The sequence below is a fragment of the Ambystoma mexicanum genome, chromosome 1p (assembly GCF_040938575.1).
Source record: "Ambystoma mexicanum isolate Mex_15411 chromosome 1p, UKY_AmexF1_1, whole genome shotgun sequence".
Lineage (NCBI taxonomy): Eukaryota > Metazoa > Chordata > Amphibia > Caudata > Ambystomatidae > Ambystoma > Ambystoma mexicanum.
In genome coordinates, this window is record NC_090921.1 from 430968368 (window position 1) to 430990581 (window position 22214).

Below are 22214 nucleotides of genomic sequence, written 5' to 3' on the forward strand. Positions count from 1 at the left end.
AGGTTTTAGGAATCTTGAATTAAGCCCATGACAACCACTCGCACTTTCTGTCTCTCCTCGACTTCTCCCTGCATTTATCAAAGGGTCTGTGCCTTGTTTTTCTTCCAGTCATCATACCTTCCCTGTCGCTCTCTGCCTTCTTCCAGATCCTGTTTTTAGGATAGAATGACCAGCAGTTTTGCTTTAAAAGAAGTATTCCAAGCAGTGGCAGCGACAGCCACAGCCTTAGTGGGCTCCGGCCCTCCCTCATTGAGGAAACTGAAGGAAGAATGCAGCACTCTGCCGGGACTTTCAGCCCAGGGCGCAAATGGGGAAGGGCTGCTATTGCAAGAGCCTATAAAATCACTCAACTGCACAAGCAGAATGTTTAAGCTTAAACAATCATTAACAGGCAGCACTCACTAGCAGAGGGCAGAAGCCTGCCCTGCCCACATCATTGTTGATATGTTTTAAAGCGCTGCACTGCTCTTGAGGTAGGTTTCCACTATAAGCAATCAAATAAATAACTACCAGCGGGTGCATGGCTCAGTCCTCACAGACAACGAGGAGGCTCAGAACCGGGGCATTACCACACAGCAAAGCCCCTGCTCTGAGCCTCCTCATAGCGGTGTCAGCCCCCATTAGCCCCGTCCCCTTTTCCGGGGCGAGGGAGGGATTTGGGATTCAGACCAAGACCATAAGCCTTACTATCCAAATAATAGACCGACAATTGTTATACATTTGGAAACAAAAAGGTCACATTTTATTGGAGCATACACAATATGGGGGCAGTCCTAGCCTTAAACACATCATGGTTCATGACCATACACTTCTAAAGGTGGCCCAAAAGCAGGGCAATGTTATAAATCTGAATGTTCCAGTGTGCCCTTGCCACCCACGGCTTTAGCAAGGCACCAGACATACGCTCCAGATTGTACTGTACGCAGTACTTCCTCCTCGGGCCACTGAATCTTGCAGGTGAGGAATCTCAAGTGTCACTAAGGGACTCAGTGCCCATCGTTCGAATTTGGCTCAAGTGCGGCCATCGGGAAACCTGCCCACGGTTCGAACCACTGCTTCACTCTCCTCCCCAGCTAGGACTGCCCCAAACTCCACCTGTGACAGAAATGGAACAAGCATTTACCAACTTACACCTCAAAATCTGCTGAAACAAAATTAACACATTTACACATCTTGATCCAATTGATATCTTTAACATTAAAATACTGCCTACACCTATTTCGATAAACTGGGAAAGGTTTAAGAGCTAGTGCAGACAATATCCTACCCCTAAACAACAGTTCCCATTGACCTTTGGCCTCGAGATCCGCTGTACGCAAATTAAATGGCTGCACCCACTCTTTTTACCTTGGTCTGCTACCCATGACAAAGTAATCCATTCTACTCTCTGACCCCTGCAGGCTTCTTACCTGTTCTAAACTAGCCAGAAGGGTGAGGATGGGTGGGACTTCAGGTGGGGGGGACTGGAAAGAGACTGAGCTCCAGTCCCCCTGCCTTATATGCCACCCCCAGGGTGCGCCGGATGTACTAGCCCTGGGGACACCCCTTCCTCCCGGAGGAAATTTGGGAGTTACCGGCAGAGGGGAGGGGGAGGCCAGTGGGGTGTCCCGCTATGCGTTCTGTCCCTCTAGTGCCCCCTTTGGAGTCTTGGACATCACCTTAGCAGTGCCAGCCCCCATCGGCCACCCTTTCCCCTTTTTTTGGGGAGGGGTCAGACCATAGACCATAACCCTTACTACACGAATAATAGACAGACAATTGTTATACATTTGGAAACAAAAAGGTCACATTTTATAGGAGCATACACAATACGGGGGCAGTTCCAGCCCTAAACACATCATAGTTCATGACATACACTTCTAAAGGTGGCCCAAAAGTAGGGCAATGTTATAGTTCTGAATGTTCTGGTGTCCCATTGCCGCCTACGGTTTAGCAAGGCACCGGACATTCACTCCAGATTGTACTCTATGCAGTACTTCCTCCTCAGGCCACTGAATCTTGCAGAGGGGAAATCTCAATTGTCCCTAAGGAACTCAGTGCCCATCGTCCGAATTTGGATCAAGTGCGGCCATCAGGAAACCTGCCCACTGTTCGAACCACTGTGTCACTCTCCTCCCCGGCTTGGACTGCACCGAACTCCGCCATGCTTTGGCGGTGGCCCTACGCTGCCCCCAATGCCCCCACGCTCCACTAAAACTTACCATTGTTCTAGCTGCAACCGGCCTTCAAGAAGGCCGCCAGAAGGGCTGTGAGGAACAGGTAATTCCCTTTATCCAAAAGATGCACACCATATTACAAATAGTGGGAAGGGAGCGAATTTAGGAAGGTGTGTTTTACAAAACCAAAACCTACAGCCTTTGCAAATTTTTCTATCCCTCTGTTGAGCCTGTGCTTGGACTTCTCCATGCCTATGTGAGATGCGGTCCCACGTCATTGCAGTCTGGGCACCACCTCCGACCTGATGATGTCGGTAGCAGGTCATTCTTGTGCCAGTGCGCACAGACCCACTTGGATCTGCGCCCATAGTCGGCCCCTTCCCATGATGGCCAGATCATTACCACCGAAATGCACCATCAGCTTCTTGGGCCCAGGCCTCCACTGCAGCCGTCTTTGCACTGCTGGAAACAATGAGTGCTGCCATATACCTGATGCCCCTAACCAAACCACACTGTTCATTTCCAATCCTAGGTTAGGGTGCATTTGCCATCGCTGTTCCGTGACCTCTGCCCGTATTATAAATGAATGGCCTACAATCCATACATCCTCATCTGTTGATACAAAACATTGGGTTGAGAAAACATATTGAGAAACATAAAGTCTGACAACCATCAAATCCGTCCGTTCTGGCATGCAGGGAAACACCCACTAAGTACCACAAGTCACAGACTCTGTTCTCTCCTGTGGCCTTACATATAGCTGAAAGCGGTTCGACTGCCATCTCTCCATCCTTTGAATTGCGGATCCTAGCATGCCCTGCAAAAAGGCTGCTGTGGCAGCACTGATACAGAAACTGTGGGAGGACCATCCCCTCCACTTAATCCCCACTGTAGTTGATAGAACCTTCCTAAACTGGTAGTTGGTGAGTGGTTCACCACTTAAATGCACCAGGAGGGGGCCTGGCTGCTGTTATCTCAAAGTCAACTACCCCCTTAACAAAGCGACCGGACAGCTGTTGCTGTGGGTGGACTGGTGTAGCACCACCAACTTTCCTTTTCCCCCTTAATCCATTTTACACAGGTGCAATTTAATGGTCAAAACCTCCCTGTCTGCTTTTGGACTGAACTGTACATCTCCCAAAGCTAGAGCCCAACCAGAGAGATCACCTTTACCTGCTGCCACCAGTTCGCTGATTCTAAAAGCCCCAAACAATGCAAGTGAAAATGTGGTCCTGAGCAGTGCAACCTCTAAACCATTAAAGCATAACCCGGGCAAGGCCAGCAATTCGAAGTTGATGTGTTTCCGAATGTCCCGCTTGGGTCCCTCTGCCCTGCCCCATCCCTTCAAAGCCATGCATACCAAAAACCCTTTGGTTGGGTCCCCTAAACCCTTCAACTTGCAATGGAATGCTTTGGCCGCCAGGTGACCCACCGCCCAACTCCTGCTCTTACCGTTACCATGTGCCCATAAAACAAATGCATGCACTTGCTCTCCCAGTGAACCTCCCGATATTTCCTGTGTTTCAATCATGCTGACAAACATACGGTAGCACTGCTGGTACCTGGATATAACGCCTGGTATGAGCGATCGCTCCCTCAAGTTCCAGAGCACCTTGTCCACGTCACCAGCTGCCACCACTCACTCCTGAACAACATCCATTCCTTTCTTGCATTTTGGTGTGCCGCCCGGAACTTGCGCCGCTGAAAACGAGAAAGAGCATCAGCAGCCACATTCACCACACCTTGTACATCCCGTGCCCTGAATTTGATATTTCCTCATAAGCACACCTCAACTAACCTTCTCCGCAGGCTCAATACCACTGAGCAAGAAGCTGACTGCAGATTAATGGCCTGAACCATAGCCTTGTTGTCGCACCAGAAGAGCAACCTCCTGTTACACAGTTCCTTGAGCCATAGTGTGAGTGCCAGGACAATAGGAAATAGCTGTAATGACATTATATTCTTTGTCCTACCCTTATTGTGCCACTGCTCTGGCCATTTCTGGGGGGGGGGGAATCCTGTCCCAGTATGACTCCAAAACCTTCACTCCCTGAAGTGTCAGAATATAACTGTAGTTGCTCACTGGCCTGCCAAGGGCCCCCGCATAACAGTACCCCATTAAACTTATAGAGAAATGCAAATCCTCCTTTACACCCGCCCCCAGGCGGACGTGGTGGTGGACATGTGACACCCCCGCTGTTGCCCTTGCCAACCTGTAGGTGAATACCCTACCAGGATGACTTTTGCTGCAAAATTCAATTTCCCCAACAATTGCTGCACCCCTTCCAGAGTGGTCCTGTCTTTTGCCAAAGAAGACTCTATCTCCTTAATCAGTTCAGACACCTTCTCCTGGGGCAACCTGAAAGACCCCTTTATGGTGTCTATCTCAATACCTAGGAAAGTCAACACTTCCGTGGGTCCTTGTGTTTTCTCTGGTGCCAGTGGGATACCCATCATGGCCATCAGGTTTTGAAAGGAAGACAGTGCCAGCATACAATCCCTGGACCCTTCCTGTCCCATGAACATAAAGTTATCCGGATAATGGATGATGTCCTCCCGTGATTCCACCCTGCGAGCAGCCCACTCCAGAAATGTGCTGAAAGCCTCAAAATATGCACAAGACATGGAGTAGCCCATTGGCATAGATTTATCAATGTAGAAATGGCCCTCCCAACGGAACCCCAACAGGTGGAAACTGTCCAGGTGTACCGGCCAAAGTCAAAATGCGGACTCAATGTCCACTTTGGCCAAGAGGGCCTGTCGCCCTGTGGCAGTGACCATCAACATGGCTTGGTCAAAAGAGGAATAATGCACTGAGCACCAGTCCTGATCTAGCCAGTCATTTACCGAATCCCCCTTCGGGTAGGACAGGTGGTGAATTAACATATACTTGCCCTTCTCTTTCTTGGGCACGATCCCCAAGGGGGAGATAATACAATTGGGAAGCGGGGGGTGGGAATGGCCCGCCACCCTATCAAGCTCCACTCACTTGCCTATCTTCTGTGTTACTACCTGGGGATGGCAGAGTGCAGAAGGGAGGTTCCTTGCCATCCTCTCTGTCAGAGGACCCTTGTAGGGGATCCTAAACCCTTCACTGAAACCCTCCCACAGCATTTCCCTATCACCTGACCTTGGGCAAGCCTGCAGGAATTCCAGTAGCACCTCTCTGTCAACTGTGGATGGGCCTACACCCCAATCCCGTCACTGGTCCCCTTTGTGCTGTTCTCTGCCCCTAGAAGCCCACTCTGTTTTAAAACAGACTGTGATTGGGTAACTGCCCCACACTTGAAGCATCGATATGGGAATTTGCACCTGGGCCCCAAGTACAAGACCCTTTGTTTAACGATCGACATTGCCAGCCATTGAGCCCTTGTGTGCCCATCTCCCCCTTTCTGTCCTAGGGGCCGACTGAAGGGGCCGCCAATCATTCTTTTTATTCTGTTACTTCTTACCATACCATGGTTTCTTAGCTCCCCTGTACACCTCCTTATTTGGCCTACTGGTCCTCTTCTTACCTCCCATGCATGCAACCCATGCCTCCATATCCTTTTGATCCCACGTCATCTCCGGTGCCAGGGCCATTTTCATTCTAAATGCCCTGTCGTAATCAATCCATCCCTATAGTGGAGCTATATTGCCTATATTCCATCGTGATCCCCCTCTTATATGTCCATAAAGCCTGGCCCTGGCTAGGGTATTTCTCCATCCAGACTGCTGCCAATAGATCAAATGCCAACTCCCAATTTTGTATATTCTGCTCAGGCCTGAACCTTTTTTGCCTCTTCTTGTCCTCTTCCCTGCTAATATTAAGGGCAGGGCCTGCAGTTTCAGTCTCTAATATGCATAGTATGCCAAAATATTCCCTTGCCCAGATCCTTTCCTTCATAGATATGGGGACATGCCACGCTGAGGTGGATCTGTCAGATAATAAAGGCGTAATTGCACCCCGTTGGAGGGTAACCTTAACTCCCCTCCCCCAGCAGTGCCAACCATGGTGGTTGTACCAGCTGCTCCCTCAGACGGCTGAGCCGGCTGTGGTGCAAGTGCTACTGTTAGGGCTATGGGGGCAACCACACTTATCCCGGTCCCTGCACCGCCATTCTCAGTGGTTGTCCCTGCTATTGCCCCAGGCTGCTGTGCTGGCTCGGACCCAGAAGTACCCACCCCTTTATCAGATAAGACTTGTACCCCTGTGCCCCCTGAAATCTGTCTAGCTCTGCAATGCCAGCGGCTGTGGTGCAGGTGCTACTGTTAGGGCTATGGGGGCAACCACACTTATCCCGGTCCCTGCACCGCCATTCTCAGTGTTTGTCCCTGCTATTGCCCCAGACTGCTGTACTGGCTCGGACCCAGAAGTACCCACCCCTTTATCAGATAAGACTTGTACCCCTGTGCCCCCTGAAATCTGTCTATCTCTGCAGTGCCAGGGTGCTCGGTTGGGACAACACCCTGACTCTCCCTGAGACCCCCGCAATGGCAGCTGGCTCGAGGGGGGGGCTCCCCACACTTCCCTCATGGCTGTTCTGGGTGCCCAAGCTGTCACCAGCACAGGTCCCTGCAATAACTTTAACATTTCACATAGTGTCTCAATCATTTTCTCACTCAACCCTGCAACAACAGCTGGCAGTGAACTCAATAAATCATTACTGGATAATTCAGGGGGTGAAATAGCAACAGAAACTGTATGCCCCAAATTGACTATTTGTTTACCCTTTGCCTTTCATGCCGCTCACTTCTTTGGCATCGATGTCACTTGTTTCCCCAGCTCAGGTGGTAACAAATCCCACAATGGTAATACAGAGACAGCCTTACCCTTTTCCACCCATATTGCCCTTTTCGGTTTAGGTGTAACTGCTGGTGCCTCAGTAGGCAGTGGGGTGTCTTCTAGGATCGGGACTGCACACACCTGCGCCTGAGCCCTTTGTTGGTGAGGAAGCAGTTCCTGCCCATCCTCCAACATTTTCTCCGCCCAGTCCTTGCCCCTTTTTCGCATATGTTCCTGAAATCGTGCAAACATCCTGGCCTCCTCATCGAATTTGTCCCTGCAAGCACTGTTCAACACCACCGCTATTTTAGAAAACATGTCAGGTGAACCTAATTGGGTCATGTTGCGCAACTTGTATTTGAGCAAAAACAATGTATTAGCTTGTGCGTATTCTGAAACCCAGGCAGCCCACTCCACTCACTGTTAGATATCCCTACAGATGCCAGCCCACTTCCCACTTATCCTGGGACACCACCGCACACTTTTTAGCCTTAACCCAACCTTACGAATCTGTCTGGTCGCTTCAATGTTACCTTGTTCAGTCACCAAAGTAATCCCTTGGAGTTACCTCATCCTGTTTGCGGCACAAAATTCACAAAATTATTACTGCACATATTTCCAACATTTTTTCCAAAAATGTTTTGGCCTAATGCTGTTCAGTCCCATTGAACTGGCTCGCAATCCTGTACTCCTTGCAAATATAACAAAACCCGAGCCTTCTCTGTGTCCTGAGCACGGTACTACACACCCAAAGGTGACCTGAATGGCGCCAAACCTTTGAAAATTTGGACCCGACCTATCTTGAATGTGTTGCTTGCACACAATACGGTGGACCTTCCCTCGGTTTATGCCGTTCGCCATGCCGTGAGGGCTGACTTCCCCAAATACGTCATGCAACCATTACAACTCAGGCGTTAAGGGTTAACGCCACCGTTAACCCTTAACGCCTGATTCTGATTTTAACGCCTGCTTTTAGCAGGCGTTAAAATCCATGGCGCTAACCTGCCATGGTGCTAATTACGCCGCCGTAATTTACGGCGGCGTAATTAGCGCCTTCCCCACTCCCATTATGCCCTATGGGGCAAAAATGGGAATGGGGAAGGGAAAATGGGAAATGGGGATTTACCGCCCCACTCACCTTGGAATGGGGCGGTAAATCCGCCATCCACCATGGTGTAAACGGAGTTTACACCATGGTGGTAAAGTTGGTGCACTTAGCACCAAGGTTGTAATGAGGCCCAATGTGTTTAGCATTCAACTTCTCATCAACCTTTGTCATATTTATGCAGACGCCATCCCTACAAGCGTACACACTCCAGTGTCTCAAAATAGCAGGCTCATAAACCCTGCGTTTTTCAGCGTCGTTCCTTAACCCCATTGGTGCCAAAACTGCATGTAAATTGGCCCTGGTAGTTTTTGTCAATAATGTTGCTGCACGCATAATAGCGGCGCTTTTTCTGCTCCCTTAGTTTTACAATAACCAGCTTATAATGAGCCTACTCCCATGGACCCATGGCAGGGTAAAACTTGTGTGTGTTAAAAACAAAAAGCCCTCGTTGCTCTGCGTCGTCCTGCTTCCAAGATCGGCGTGAAAACTATTTACCATTAAACCCCCTACCTTGTTTCATTGCATTTGTCCACTCCAGTTCACAGGTGAACCCTCTTACAAGCCATTCGTCATGCAAATTAAGGAAATCCCCACAGTTGAAAAAGCTTACAAAAAAATGTATGCGCAGTAACGGAAACACCCGCGGCCGTTAGAGATAGATCAGTGCCTTCAGACCTTACAAATGCCCGATCCGCACGGCTGCTGACCCTGGGCTCACAACATGCTAAGTTAATAAATCGGTAACCCAATTGTCAAGCTTAAATGCCCTGTCTTCTCTACCTGTGCATATTGGTGGTGTTGGTATTTACACATATTGGAAATGTGGCTGCTACATGTAGTATCCTCAAGTACCTAGCACATGTGGCCCGGCAACCATCCCTGGATGCATACATCTACGTAACCTCAATGAGCATACAGGAAAACGGCCCCATGCGGAATGGCGACCGTCCATGGGTAATTAACTCTACGTAACTCCAATGCAGTAATGTACGATTTCCCAACATGAAGAAAAATAGCCCATGAAGCGCGGCGGCCATCCATGGGTGCATCAATCAAAGTTAATTTGTCCCCCACACGAAGATACAGAGAAACAGCCCATATAGCGCAGTAGCCGTCCAAAGGTGAAACATAAAAAAATTACAAACTTCTCATTAAAGAAAATTGCCCCTTCAGCATGGCGGCTGTCCCTGGGTGTGCAACAGAAAGCTGCCCATACTCGTGGAATGGCGGCAAAGTGAGAACTAAACAACTCACACAGTCGCAGTCGGCACCACTGTAGTGAAGGAGCCAAGTACCCCCACCTCAGCCACCTTGCCCATATTGCCTGTATGTTGGATACCAGAGTATGTGACATACATGGAACAGCTGAACCAACAAAGGACAGAGTATGGACTCTGTGCGGTACCAGTACCTAAGAGAAGCTAAGAGGCAAGGCACCCATTGAGAAAACCATACCTGCATACGAGAAAATATGATGGCCATTTGAATGAAATCCCTGAAGAAACAGAGCAAATAAATGGACAGGACAAATGGTGACGTCACACAGAGCTGAACTGAAGTACATAGATGTGGAGACCACAGAATGCAGATATTTTATAAGGCATCAAGAAAGTACCAAGGATAAGTGACATCTTGGGATCAAGGTGAAGAGGCTTATGCCACAGAAAAAGATGAAGATATCAAGATAGTTAATACATGTACAGATGCAAATGAAGCGCAAGCAGATGAAGTAATCTTGAGGCTAGCTTTATAGTGTATAGATTGCGGCAAGCGCATATATATATATATATATATATATATATATATATATATATATATATATATATGCATATGGACAAGTAAAGGGTGGATGTTTCCACTACGCATTATAGCAGTAGAAAGAAGGCCTCATTTCTAGTGTGTTGCAGTAAAAAAGCAAATTGAATTACAAAGTGAATCTCAGCAGACAGAGTTGGATGAGCCAAGAAGCCAGGGTCTTATCAAACTGGAGTGAACTGACACTGGATACAAATCGTGTGAAAGAACAGAACTCCAGTTTAGAAGGTATGAACACAACAAAGAATACTTCAGAGGTTCATTAGAAAATAGTATTAAATACACCAAAATGCTCGATTCCATGGTCTCTAGTCACGTGGAAGAATGAAGTTGGATGAACGAGATGGTCACACCTACGTACGAATGCAGAGCGTGCCCTCACTCCCTAAATTTCTCAGAGCTAAGAACAAACTCAAGGCCAAGCTTCAAAGCCTAATTGACAGTAGACCACTGAGGTGATGATGGATTGATGTGCTAATTGGTGGGAAGCAATAGTTAAGGCAAGCTCACCAGCACCTGGATGACCAGCCTGCATGCTGCTAGACGTAGCTGGAAAACTACTGACAGAGTTTAGCGTGCCAACCAATTGTAGAGGACTGCATATTTAGATGTCCTATAGTTGTTTAACCAATGGTACCTCATGTAGTTAGTGACGTTCATTGTGGTCATTTTTGGGGGAGGGCTTAGTTGCCCCACCTGATGTTAAGTAACCAGTCACATATTCACACTTTTTTAGTCTAGTATGAAACGTACATTTAGATATTTACTCAGAGCCAATCCCCCATACTCATAGGTTTTTGTAGTTTGCCACGTAGGATGACGTTAGTGTATACATAGGTTAACATCATTGATGACGAAATTTGTGTATATGATCTCAGTTTTACTAAGAATTTTTGAGTAAGAGAATCAAGCGATTTCGTTGATGTTCGTTATGCTCCCTGTTTTAGATAATTTATATTAAAACAGTCTTCCTTTTGCCAATTACCTGAGTCGTCTCTATTATTGATGTATGAATAAATTCTGCATCTCCAGGGTAATTGCTACTCATCTTAAAGGGCTGGGGTATCCAGTTCACTTGGTAGCAGAGGATAGTTCAGAGCCATCCACATGAGTAAACCTTAGAGTCCCGGAAATATCGAACGACCTTTGCCCTTCTGCTGAAATGGCGTGAAGCTCCCCATAGATAGTGGTTCGTGTAATTTCAAAAAGCTTGGAAGCGCGTTGTGAGGTGTCCCCTGATTTCTACAGAATCCCCTCCCACGTCTACGAAAAGCTGATCGAACAGAAGGTTGAAGAGGTGGTAAAAGAGGCATACAATCCCGAGAGGCGGAAGAGGAAAATGAGAGTGGTGAGCAAAAACTGAGAGAGTTGGCAAAAGTATGGATGATGAGTGAAGAAAAAAGTGAGTAACGGAGGGTGGCGGGATAAAACATAACCTGAGAATAAGAGTGTTATATACATAGTGATGAGATATTGATTTGAGCATGGCCAAGAAATAAAATATCATGAGAGAGGCCATGGTAAGAGAATACGCTCTTGCCTGCATTTTAAACAAACGTATCAGAAGAAATTTGAACCTAGAGTCCCGTAGCAGATGACATAGAAAACGGATTCGATTAAAGGGGAATTTAAAGAGGTTAATTTACACTCCGTATGGAGTATTTTAGAGGGCAAGATGAGTCTTAAAGAGAAGATCATAGAAGATATATGTGACCGGTCGAGTTTGTCTGTTTGTTTTATGTGATTTTGAAAATGATGATGTCATAAATGGAAAAACTAATTGATTGTTTTAAATTGAACTTGATGGTTGTTTTTTATCAAGATTAAAGTAAAAAGTGTGATTAAAGGGATTGGAGCCTGCGACGGTTGGTGCACGCTCATATTATGTTATTTTTCTGAAACATACTTTTTAAATCTGTGACAAAAGTAAGCAAGTGTTATCAAATTAAGAGTGACGAGTTGAGAATGGAGGATATTACTCCACTTGTGCATCTCTGCAAGCAGTTGCCTAAGCTTAGGCCCTCTGCTCCCCCCGCCCCAGCTGAAATAGAAGACGAGAACAAGAAGGTCGATTGGTTATACCCACTGAGGGAGCTTAAGGCAGCAACATGGTATAGCAACCCGGCATATGAGTTGCCTATGCAAAGTAGTGACGAGGGTCCAGACAAAAATACTGAGAGAGATGTAATCTCTAAAGTCCTGAGGGACAGGGAGAGACACGATAAAGAGAGGAGTGATCGAGCAAGCACATCTGTAATTATAGGAAGAGAAATAAAGAGAAGGAAGGGAGAAAATGACAAAGCTGATAAGATAGCGCTCAGAACAAATTGATTGGTGGTCAGATTTTGCTCAAACTCGATGGTAAAGGCATCGAGGATGTAAGGGAATATCAAGACAAGCAAGACAAAAAGGTTAAAGAAAGAGGGGAATGATTGAAAGATGAAGGAGCAAAAAGGAAGGATAGGCAAAGATGATAGCAGTTATATCAAGAGGATCAGTCAATAAACAAGCGAGAGCAGAGGAGCAAAAACAGACAGAGAGCAATCAATGAGCAGGAGAGGCTAGAATGAAAAAGAATAGACGAGGACGGACAGAAGTTAAGGGATAAAAGAGTACAGAGACAAAAGGATGAGGAGATACGCAGGGCAAACGAGAGAAGCAATATGAGGAAAAAAGAGGAAGATAGGGTCATAAGGAAGCAGGGAAACTAAGAGAATTTGACGATGAGATAGAACATAAAGGAAGACAGAGAGCAAGCGATCTCGATTGCCTGGAAAAGGAGATCAGGGATCCCGAACCAGAAGTAGCGTGGGAGGATATAGAGGAGTGCTTCCCAGAATATCAGTCATTACCAGGCCTGTCTAGAGCAAATCTAGAAGACGTGTTTGACTCTTGGAGCATTGGGGACGCGATCTATAAAGTATATCATGACATGAAAGCCCAGAAAGAATCAAAGTGGAAGGGAAAAAATGATCGAAGTTGGGCACAAGAAATTTCAGGTGAAGACAGAGACACCTTCCATGGGGAAGAGAGAAGGGATGTATGTGGTCATGAGGGATGTTTTTCTATGGAGAAAGAAGTCAGATGGTCCGATTTAAACGCACCTATACCTAGGGCGTCAGAACTATTGACACAGTCAGACCGACCTAAAGGGCAACTCCATAGTGAGAGGGGGGAGTTGCCACCATATGTGAGCAGATTAAGATTGCTACGAGGAAGAAGGCAATATGGGAATATCGTCCCTACGGTCGACAGACAAATGATGAGAGATGAGAATGAGTTTGGGGCTTCACAGTTTCCCTTGCTAGAAAAAGGGGGGCCAGTATATAGTGTGACCCAAGATGGATAAGGACAATTTAAGGTGTAAACTCCCGAGTTTAACTTCTGGCACTGGGAAGTGGATGTATGAGTTAGAAGAAATGACGGGAGGAAACACGTTGACTATAGGGGACATTAAAGGTCTCCTGATTGCCATAATTGGTGAGAGAGCTGATGATGTTTGGTTGAGAGCAGGATATGTTGATGTTACTACAGTTAACACTGATCATGATGGAGCCCCGTTTAATAACTGTAGGGTGGCAGTCTGGAAAGCGCTTAGATTACTGTATCCGGACACGTCCGATATGGGAGCTATAATGATGAAAAAAGATGCAAGACGGAGATGACCCGCTTGATTACATTCAGAATTTTCAAGAGCAGTGGAGCTTGGAGATGCACAAATCTTGGGGAAAATCTATACCTGTGTTCTATCATATGTTGTGCCAAGGACTGCCAGCCCCTGTACAGATGCAGCTCAAGAAGGTAGTGGGTATAGAAGTCAAACCGTGGTCCGAGATTCAGCTGACCGTTGCGCATTATTATAGACTCTTGCAAGAAAAAAATTGCAAGAAAGATGATGCTAAGAAAAGCAAAGAGGCAAAGTTGGTGCATAAGAAATTGTTCAAATATGACATTGAAGGGGCAATGTTTATTAGTGTAGATGAATCAAATTCATAGCAAATGGCAAATATACTGCAGGCAAAAAACCAAAGACAGTTTGATCAGGGTACTAAGGGGTTTGCTCCATGAAGAAGAGGAGGATTTCGAGGAAGAGGTTTTCAGAATAATCAAGGGAATTGGCAGAATAATTAGGGAAGCTTCCAGAATAATCAAGGTGTAGTTCAAAGAATGCAGAATGATGGTCAAAATATGCAGGATGGGCAGATTAGGAGGCCACCTATAAGTTGGACATATGGGATGACAGGGCATTTTGCTCGTATGTGTAGAAGTCAAGGGTTCGTGCAAAACAGTTAATTTTTAAGAGGAGGGACGTCAAACCCACCTGCGTATTCAAAGCAGAGTGGAGATGGGTTTGCTCAGAATCAAACGATGCAGCAGCAGCAAGCGCCGAGAGTGCAGCAAGGCTTGCAGACAAAGCAGGTAGCAGTCAATCCGCCACAAGAGAAGTCGCAGCAGTCACCTATGCAGATTCAGCAGAGCATGAGTACAGGACAACTTCCAACTCCTAGAATAGGGGCTGTAACTGTCGGTGGAGGGTATCCTTTTACAGATAATGGAATACGACTGTACCCACAATAGGACAGCTCACTGTGAGACCTGATGTGTTCAGTACTATCTGTGACGCCAAATCCTCACGAGGAACCGAGGGTAGACGTCAATATAGGGGGCAAAAGTTTTTCGGTGCAACGTGCTCATGTATACGAGAGGTAACATTTTTGATGTCTGGCAATGCCATGAATTCTCAAGGTTTTTCAGGAGCTACAAGTAGAGTTCCTTTTACTGAAGAATAACTGGTCTCTATAGGAGAATGTGACATGAAGGTGCCTTTGCTAAATTCGAGGCATACACCTGTCAATATATTGGGTCGAGATCTAATGACAAAGTTCAATATGACAATTTCATTTACTGATGAAGGCATAGTATGTTCAACGCCAGGAATGCATTATTTAAACATGAGTGAATTTATTATGGGATTTTTTTGCAGGACAAATGGCCATGCGGGCACCGCCTTTAGAACCAGAGGTTTTCCATTATGGAATACGCATTCTGTTGACATGGCTAAAAGGCCTAGTAGGTCGAACTATGAGGATACCTGACAAATGTTTGTTTAAGTGAAAAATACCTATGCGTGAAGAAGAGGGACAGGTTTTTCCCTTAGAGCTGTAAGCAGCCATAGTGCTAGGTGAAATCGCTTTGCTTGATGAAATGATGATGAGGGCAGAAGATGGTGTGCAGTAATTGCCACCAGGGAATGTTACAGATTAACGTCACTGATGACGATCTATTTGGAGATCATCCAACTGATGATTAAGTGATATTTGACATGAGTATTACTTATTGGGTGAGAGCAATTAAACGAGAGGTTCCTCAGAAAATGATGCTAGCACAAAAACGTCATGAGTATTTTGATGGATATATGGCAAAAGTGCCAGTTTCATTATGGACTGCTGGCCCCTATGACGTAGGCCTGTTAAATGGGTTTGGAGAAGTGAAGATTAAATAAAAACCAGGAGCAATCTTACCTCGAGCAAGACAGTATCCAATGTCTCGAGAGGTTGATGAAGGTATATTTAAGACGATTTCCGCCTGATGGATCAGGGTATCTTAGTGATGTCAGAGTCACCCTGTAACACAGAAATGTATCCTGTGAAAAAGGGGAAAGTGGGGTCTTGGAGACTAATTCAAGATTTAAGGCCGATAAACCTAGATTGTATAGGCCGAGTTCCCTCTAGTTCCGAATCCGGCTACAATCTTATGTAATATACCTGTTGGAGGATGATATTTCACTGTGATTGACTTGAAAAATGCATTTTTCGGAATCCCATTGCACAAATACTTGTAGGATCTGAGATCATTTACGTTCAGACAAACATGCCTGAAAAGCACCCATTTACCACAAGGGTACTTTGAGTCTCCATCGATTTTTAATGGAGTTCTCCAGATGGATTTAAGCAATAGTGATTTAGAAAGTGTTGTGTTGCAATACGTAGATGACATTTTAGTTTGCAGCACTTTGGAGGAAGAGTGCAGACGCGATTCTGTTCAGCTGATGATTATACTTGATGACAAAGGATATATGGTTGACAAAGAGAAGTTACAGTATTGTCAGGAAGTATTATACATAGGCCAATTGATTTCACGTGAAGGAAAGAAGGTTGCTCCTGAGAGAGCTGAGGCTATTTTGAAGACAACAAAGCCACACACGATAAAGCACATGCAGAGATTTCTGGGATTATGTAACTATGTCAGAGCATGGGTTTTTGACTACAGCTCACATATAAGGCCTTTATTGCAGGCCCTAAAGAAAGCACAGGCGACACAGGAAATAATTGTGTGGACTGAGGAAATGGAAGAAGGGTTTGAAGAGTTGAAAAAGGCAATTTGCACAGCTCCAGTTTTAGGGATTCCTAATTAACTCTTTTTATTCTCGCACACGCCGGCACCTTTATGACAGCAGTTCTTACGCAGAGAACCACATTGGGGTACAAGCCCCTTGCATATTACATTGGGATTTTAGACCCTGTGATGAGAGGTCATTTTCTGTGCGAACAATCACTGGCATCCGCTACATTCGCTATAGAGAAAGCTTCAAGCATAGTGATGAGATGCACTATGACGTTGTTTGTGGAACATGCACTATTTGCCATTTTAGATAAACCAAAGAGTACGTTGACTTCTCAAAAGGCTTCTGCCTATGAGGTAGTTATATTGAATCCAGCGATCAAAATAGTTTGATGCAGAATAGTGAATCCTGACATGTTTGTAGCTGAACCACTGGCAGAGGATGAGCATGTGCATGACTGTTCAAACTATGAAGAGTTCTATGATGAATGTCGTAGGATAAAAGAAAATGCTTTACCAGGAGGAGAAATTATTTTTATGATGGTTCTTCAAGAATTGATAAAAAAGTGTGCAGAGATATACAGGTGCTGCTGTGGTAGAGCTTACGGCCAATGGGAAGTTTCAGAAGATGGTAAGTGCTTTACTACGTCTCATTATTCAGCACAGGCTGCAGAATAAGTGGTGCTGATTGTCGTGCTCAAGACTCATGCAGACCAGGAAGTAACGATGTACACAGACTCTGCCTATATGACGTCAATGGTGCACGCAGGGTTAGCACATTGGAAAAGGAGGGGCTACCTCCGAGCGGAAGGCATGCCAGTTTAGCACGCATCCTTATTGGACAGGCTTATTAAGGCACTGCAACTCCCAGTAGCCATCGCAGTCGTTAAATGCGCAGCACATGCTAAAAGGGCAGACTTTATCTCACGTGGAAACCAAGCAGCAGATGATGAAGCAAAAATCACTGCATGTTCAGAAAATGTAATGACATTTTATACGCCTGATGTAAATGAGAAAATGGTTGTAATAATGAACGTGTCTGAAAGATATAGTGATTTGTCAAAGACACAGGTAATGGAGATCCAGGGGGAAGCACCTCATGATGAAAAGGATTTGTAGACGTGAAGAGGGTGTTCTTTAAACCCCTCTGAAGCATTGTGGTGACAAGACAGCTGTGGTAAACCAGTGATGTCTGTAGCCTTACTAAGGGTGGCTCTGGAACAGCTATGCTACCCTGCACATAGAAGTAGGGAGCACCTCGCTGCAACTGTTGCAGAGGATTGGTTTGTTCCAAATTTGTTAGAGCATGTTGCGTTCTATTTAGTGAACTGCATTATATGCCAAAAATGTACAGCTGGGCATACACAGTGCACAGTTAGGGGAGTTATTCTGAGACCCACTGGCCCCTCTCAGCATTTGCATATCGTCTATGTTGACATGCTGCAAGTATGTAACAGATGTAGATATATTATTGTTGTAGTTTGTCCTTTTTCAAGATGGATTGAGGCTGGTCCATGTACACACCCAGAAGACACACTGATGTGCGCACATTCCTAAGGGATCCGAGAACCACTGCAGAGTTAAACGAAATCCTGAGAGTCATCATACTACTAGTGAATGTTTATTGTGCAAGACATTCTGAGATCAGAGTGAAACTTTTCTTCGAGGGAAAGATCAAGAGGTTGCTGTTCAGACAGAACATTTGTTTCATGGTGAAAGACATTCACCATTTCATCTGGTCTAAGGCAAATTTGAGGAATAGACTGGGAATTGGTGTATGTCGTTGAACCTGTCTAGACTTACTGAGATCATTTTTCTTCGTGCTGGAGAGGCATTCAAATTTTGTCTGGTTAAAAAGTGGTTCCTGGGATACATTAAGAGTTAGTTCTTGTCATCAAGTACGCAGACAGTTGATCGAGGACGAATGGCTGAGTCAAGACAGCAACTTCCAGAAGCAGTACATAATGCTGATGTATTAAAGATTACTTTTTCCTTCCTTAGGCAATAACAATGGATAATATCAGCAGTAATATAATAATGCCAGATGCAGAGAGATGTCCATGTTGTCCATGAAGTAGATGCTGTAAATTGACAAACCTCTGTGTTATTTACGCTTGCATTGTGTTCATAATCATATTGCTTTCACCTACAGTATGGACATTGTACTACCTTGATGTACAAGGAGCTAGGACTCCTGTGAATCTTCCTGAGCAGAAGGAAGGTGTAATTGTGGCAACTTCTAGGCAGCTAAAACCCTAGGTAGTCCTTCCTGTTCTAAAGAAAGGCAAAATATTGCCTGAGCTTGACATAAGTGTCACTAAAAATTGTTCACATGCAAAAAACTCTATTAGGACATAAAAGACAGGCTTGGCAAGATAGACAGGACAAAAGGTTGTTAGATGGTGATCCCATACAAGTAATGCATGCAAACAAACCTGTTCCTGTGATAAATGACCAGGGGGTAGTTTCTAAAAGGCAGGTGCACATGGAGATTTTGCGAGACATTTTCATGCTTAAATGGTATGTTGAGAGGATGAACCTTGCTGAACTTTCTCCTACTCAGAGAACACTGATAGATGTTACTGTAATTGATCCAGTCAGAAGGAGCTATGCTAACACATTTCGTGATATGATCATAGAAGGTCATATGAAAAGAATGAGACCTAAAAGAAGCACCAAAGAGGATGATTTTAAACTAAATGATTACCTGGACAGCACAGCTCACCTGGGAAATAACATATGGTATCAGCATATGAAAGAAGTAGGAAGAAGGACTTCGAAGGAGGAATGCTTCATATGTGCACTCCTGCCATACAGTATGGGGAAATCTAAGATCTTTATAGCCATTGAAATAGATGTTCTGACTGCATACTGCATATTACATCTATCATTTTGTAGTACAAGAGGCCAGTTCATGAGTCAAACAGCCTACCTCAAATGGGCAACTGAATGGACAGTTCCAGATGAAGATGACTATATCCAAGATACAAAGACAAGAAACAAAGCCCATACTAAGAATCATGTGATCAGATACGAAAAGCCTGGAGTAAAAGGAGCTGGAATCAGATGGGAAGTAAATAAAAAACTTGAAGTTCCAGGAAAATCTGCAGAAGATATTCATAGATGGAAGAACAGAGGACATATGCAGCTTTGGGGAACAGTGCTATCATCAGATGGTTGGGAAGAAGGTGTAGTGATCTGTAGAGACTGGGTGATAATGGGTCACTACCAACCAACTATTTAGAATGCACCTATGGTGTGTAAGCCTCTATGGTCGAAACTTGCTAAGCTACTGACATGGGTCGAAGACAGTGGAGGACCCTTGCAAATAGTGCCTTTGGAGAGTCCAAAGCTGTGTTTCTGAGAACAATGGCACAAGAAAAGTTGGAGAGAACCAGAATTGTGGGATAATATTTGAAGCACCAGGAATGAACACTGGAACAGCAGTGATCATGGATCATTATTGGCCTTTTGGATCCAAGGCTTACATGAAGTTAGCCAAGGATTGGGGAGGAATATGCACATTAGTAAATGTCCATGTTCCAGCATTGGTGATTCCAAAGAGTGATCTGCACCTCGACAGTTTTCCAAAAGCAGATGCTCACCTGAGGAAGAAGAGGTATGCAGAGCTGATAAAGAGGATGAAGAGAGAGAACTATTTCTTAGCCAAATCAATAGAAGCTTGTCACTCTATTCCTTATGAACACAAGCTGTTCAGCCACGTTGATCTTCATGCCGAGAATCCAGGTTGGCGCAAATACAAAATGGCCGGGTGGGAATTGATGCAGACAATTAACACAACTATAAAGGGATCCAATGCTATCAGAGAAGAGATGAGAGCCATAAGACTGATGACTCTTCAGAATAGATATGTCTTGGACATGAAAACAGCACTGGATGGAGGTGTTTGTGCAATAATTGGAGAATAGTGTTGCACATTCATACCTTCAATATATAAGAGACAGCGCTGAGGCCCGCAGGGTACACTAAGAAACTTACTGACAGTAACTAAAAACCATCATAAAAAAACAAACAGGATGCTTTTAATCAAATATCGTCATTAAATTATTGAATAAATTGGTTTACAAAACCAACATATACGTCAAAGTAACACACAAAACATAAGACATCTTGAATTGCATTCAATGTATATTCATTACAGATTGACATATATGCACACAAGACAAATCCCTGTGTACTATTTTCTTAATTTGTTCTTAGTCTGATGCAGCAATTTAGTCTTTAGTCCCTGTTTCAATCCAGAGAATTATCTCAACATGTTTCTGTTCTCAAGCAGCCTAGTCTTGAACAGTCATCAGGAGAAGAATAATTACAAAGTCCTAGTACACTGAAAAGAGTCTGGTTATAAAGGAAAGCTGGATAGGGTGCAACCTTAAATGGTGCTTGTGGGGTCTCTCAACTTCATCACTAAAGTTGTCATCGGCTGGAGAATTGAGCCTACTGTGTATCTGTAGAGGGCTATCACCCCGTTCACATAGAAATGTGGCCACTTTAGTGGAGGTAGGACTAAACCTTAGTCTCCTAATCTCCTAACTGTTAAACTTAGGCACTCGCCAACATGGAAATCGCTGTGAGGGCTCTTTAAAGTTCACAGAGTAGTTGTGGCTCAGTAATAGGTTGGAGACTTTCTTCCACAACACAGTCCCTAGGGTAGTTAAATCTGAAGGGTGGAGCAGGCCACAGAGCTGTGGTCGTAGAGAGGAAATCGTCTACGGTTTTAAAAGTCGCTACTCAATTAGCAGTGCAAGACTACAGCCACTCGGTTCGGATGTCTGTCAGTTTGAGAACTTAATCAGTAAAACAAAGTATGGGTCTGGACAGTGTCTGTGCAGTAGCGGCCATTCCTGTCAGGCACAGTGAAGTGCGAGGCTCATCCCCTGTGCATATCCAGCACATTCATACCTTTTCATGATGACAAGAATGGAACCTTGACAGAGGCCATAGGCATGCTGACGAAACTCCATGGTCAAATGATAGACAAAGTAGAAGACATTGCCGATGTCAGCTGGCTTGGATCGCTCTTTTCTTGGGTTCCCCAATGGATGGCTGATTTGTTCAAGTTCCTTGAAGCCCTGATCGTGTTGGTGTTGCTTGGATTCTGTGTGATCAAGATAATACTCTCACAATGTAAGAAAACAGCAAAGAAAGCCATAGGGATGAAGATCATGATCGATGTGAAATCAGGATGGAAAGCTCGAGACTTAACAGATGGAGATCAGAGACTTTGTGAAGGCTAGTTTCCATGCACCTGAGGGAATGAAGTTCATGTATCCAAAGAATCATAAGAAATATGTAGGAAGATGGTTCTATTGCAGTCCAAGTGGACAACGCAGCTTCATGACATGGAAAAAAGATGAGCATGTCAAGTCAGCCGGAAGCCTGAAGGGAGTCATAAACATATGGATCCCTAAGAAGCATTTCTTCAGACGAGGATATCTAGATGTGAAAGATGATGGGAGAGTGGTCGATGAGTCACCCAGAGGGGAGAGTGTAGTGAAGGAGCCAAGTGCCACCACCTCAACCACCTCGCCCATATTGCCTGTATGTTGGAAAACAGAGTATGTGACATACACGGAACAGCAGAACCAACAAAGGGCTGAGTATGGACTCTGTGCGGTACCAGTGAAAGTACCAGTACCTAAGAGAATCTGGGAGGCAAGGTACCCATTGAGAAAACCATATATGCATACGAGAAAATATGATGGCCATTTGAATGAAATCCCTGAAGAAACAGAGCAAATAAATGGACATGACGAATGTTGACATCACACAGAGATGAACTGACGTACATAGAAGAGCTGCAGAGTCCAGAGGATGCAGATATTCTATAAGGCATCAAGAAAGTGACATATTAGGATCAAGGTGAAGAAGCTTATGCCACAGAAAAAGATGAATATATCAAGCTAGTTCATACGTGTACAGATGCAAGAGAAGCGCAAGCAGACAAAGCAAACTTGAGGCTAGTTGTATAGTGTATAGATTGCGGCGAGCGCCAATTTATTTACAC

The 22214-nt window shown here is 45.0% G+C and overlaps 1 protein-coding gene and 1 long non-coding RNA gene across 3 annotated transcripts in view; one reads left to right on the forward strand and one right to left on the reverse strand.

The window, feature by feature from the left end:
• Positions 1 to 22214, forward strand: part of MAST3 (microtubule associated serine/threonine kinase 3) — a 1229968-nt gene that overhangs the window by 111876 nt on the left and 1095878 nt on the right. The window lies entirely within an intron of this gene.
• LOC138517881 (uncharacterized) overlaps positions 741 to 22214 on the reverse strand; it is a 208193-nt gene continuing 186719 nt past the window's right edge. For both annotated transcript variants that reach the window (XR_011282769.1, XR_011282770.1), the window contains one exon: positions 741 to 1095. This is a non-coding gene — a long non-coding RNA (uncharacterized lncRNA). The remainder of the gene's footprint in view (positions 1096 to 22214) is intronic.